Source organism: Sinocyclocheilus rhinocerous, unplaced genomic scaffold (assembly GCF_001515625.1).
Source record: "Sinocyclocheilus rhinocerous isolate Xijiao unplaced genomic scaffold, SAMN03320098_v1.1 scaffold2696, whole genome shotgun sequence".
In the NCBI taxonomy this organism is placed as follows: domain Eukaryota; kingdom Metazoa; phylum Chordata; class Actinopteri; order Cypriniformes; family Cyprinidae; genus Sinocyclocheilus; species Sinocyclocheilus rhinocerous.
In genome coordinates, this window is record NW_015639582.1 from 108,142 (window position 1) to 111,102 (window position 2,961).

Genomic DNA, 2,961 nt, shown 5'->3' on the forward strand with positions numbered 1-2,961 from the left:
TTGAGAACTCTTATTTTCTGTGCGCCCACAGATCGCGATAAGGAGTTTGCAAATTTGATATTGATTTAATACAACAGTTCAATAAACACGTACTGCCTGATTTTAGCCGGCTGACCGTCGGCTTGGTGCTTCCCAAGCTTTAGGATCATAAAATGTTCATCAAATCATGATAGGTCGTCCTACCTGCCTGTCAACCTATGCGCTTGCATACCTCAAAGCAGCCAATAGTGAGAGTTTGAGGCATGGCTACTGTAGCAGCAGAAACAGAGGCTGTTTAGCTGGTGTAGGAAAACAAAATCATTTGATGGAATGTTTGGGTTTCAGTAGTTTTTTTTTTTTTTTTTCAACACAAGCTAAACTTCAAGTTACATGTGTTTCTAACATGCTAGACCATTTGTTGAAAGTAGCCTCCAAAAACCTGCTGCGACATGCCTTCACCTTTATAGACCCGTAAGAGCTGTATTTGCCATGTTTAAGTTAGGGGAGGTATGACATTTCTAAAGGGCGTTTGAAAACATCTTTATTTTTATAGTTCCACTAGGTGACACTAGTAGCATAGAAACTGTCTACCTTAGCTTTAATTGTACACAGATACATATTTTCTGGTGCCATTATAAATTTTGCAGCTACTTAAAACTCTCTCCACACAAAGAACACCAACAGGGCCTCACATACGTGTGACTTTCCAGGTGTGAAGACTTTTTCTGTGTGACGGCAAAATAATTTTTTTATGACACAGATCACAATTAATCCGCCTTGCTCCAGACTGAATGCAAAGGTGATTTTTGAAATGTCTTCTTTTTCTAAACCTCTCACACTCAGAACACTTCGAATTCTTTCTAGAATGGATTGGCAAATGCCGTTTCAAGTCCCTTTTATATATGAAACTCTTCTCACACTGAAGACACATGAAAGGCCTCTCTCCGGTGTGAAGCCTCAGGTGAACCTCAAGGTTTACTTTTTGTGTAAAGCTCTTCCCACAGTGCTGGCAGGTGAATGGCTTCTCTCCGGTGTGACTTCTCAGGTGGGCATTAAGGTTTCCTTTATTCGTAAAACTCTGCCCACACTGTTGGCAGGTGAAGGGCTTCTCTCCAGTGTGAATTCTCATGTGGACATTAAGGTTTTGTTTTTGAGTGAAACTTTTTTTACACTGTTGGCAGGTGAAGGGCTTCTCTCCCGTGTGAATTCTCATGTGGACTTCAAGATTTCGTTTTTTACTGAAACTCTTTCCACATTGACGGCAGCTGAAGTAATTGTTAGATTCGGTCTTCTGAGCTGTTTTTGGTGAGGACTCCATTTCAGTCTTTGTGGACTTTTCCCCAGTAATGAAATCATGATGTTTCTCAAACCGACTTTGCTCTTCCGATTCATTTAGTACATCACGCTCCTCTTTCAACGTCATTAGGTCTAAAGAGAAACATATATTAATACCACTTTAATGGCATAAAGCAAGAGACATCAAAACCAGCATAAAGCCTTCTACACACTGCACGATTTTATCAATCCTATAAGATCATTACAAATCACACTGTGCGACATGGATCATGCCAGAAACATATTAATCACTGCAATAATGATCAGATCCTAAAATATTGCCATGTGCCAAATTATTATTATTTTTGGCCAGGCAGTGTATAATTTGGTAGTAAATGTTTTGGTTTTTTTTCCCAGAGAGGAAAATGTGTACATTATAAAACTTTTGCAAATGCTTTTAATCACTTAATTAGGAGCAAATCATAAAGTGTCATTTCTTACACAGGGACTGATGAACAAACACTTGGAAGTCGATTAGTCCAAAGTATTGAAAATCAAAATGTGTAAATAAAGCTGTGACAAGAAGTCTGTAGAGCTGGATATTTTAATAAGGATCAAATGACTAAGTTCAGCTTTGAGAATGAAAACCAACCTGTTTGTTCTTCAGTATCTTCTTGTTTCGCTGTGATTGCGGCTTCAATCTTAATGTCTTCAGTCTCCTCTTTAATAAACGCCATCGTTATAACAGTAGCCTGTGACGTGGATCTCAGCTGCTTCAGCAGGAGGTTTTTTTTGTGTGCATTTGGACTCTCTGTCATGTTTAATATGGGAACAATTAACAGAAAGAAAAAAAAGGTAGCACTTTAGCATAGTGGCTGTTTATTAGTACTTATAAAGCACATATTAATGTCTTATTCTGCGTGACCATATTTTAGATCCCTTAATCCAACCCATACCTAAACTTATCAACTACCTTACTATTAATGAGCAGCTAATTGGGAGTTTATTGAGGGAAAACTCTTAATTAATAGTGAATGTATGTTCCTTATTCTAACGTGTTATCAAAATAAATGCAAATCAAATCTCTGGGTGTGTCTCAATCAGCTCCCTAGGTCAGTAGTCAACAACTCAGTAAGAGAGTCAGTCGGAATGATAGTTAATGGCCTTAAACGAGCTGATTAAAAAAAGTAGCACAACAAATGAGTAAAAGAGCATAAATTATAGGCCTAGTTGGTATTTAATGATTTTCACATTACATTAACTACAGTTCCTAAAAACATTTGCTATTTGTTTGTAAAAGCTGTCATTATTCACGTTTGTTTGTTGTTCTCGTTGCATTTCCAGTGTTTTGAGCCTGCAGTTCTCGTCAGCGTGTGGTGATTCGAGCGAGTGAATCATTTTTTAAGCAATTGATTCAGTTGACTCGTAGTTTGAAAGCTCCTTTTCTGTCATCATCTGTTTTTATACAGTCTATGGTCATCATTATGGCTAGAGGCCGAATTCGTGTTTACGTTTAACGGATTCACAATACAGGGATCACAATGAGGCGCACATCTTCTGTTACTGTACTGTTTTACTCACAAAATAACGTTCATTAAGGTTAAACACTTTAAACGCTTAAAAACACAAACCTTTCTTCAGCCGAGTCACAACACACGCAATAGCGCGGCGCAGACATATGACGTCACATCGCCACACTAAAAGTCC

The 2,961-nt window shown here is 38.2% G+C and overlaps 1 long non-coding RNA gene across 1 annotated transcript; it reads right to left on the minus strand.

Moving 5' to 3' along the window:
* Positions 1–1,172: 1,172 nt before the first annotated feature.
* Positions 1,173–2,961, minus strand: LOC107751516 (uncharacterized). Its single transcript, XR_001641262.1, has 3 exons — positions 2,886–2,961; positions 1,907–2,065; positions 1,173–1,407 (listed from the first exon to the last, which is right to left on the minus strand). It is a non-coding gene; the product is annotated as an uncharacterized LOC107751516 (long non-coding RNA).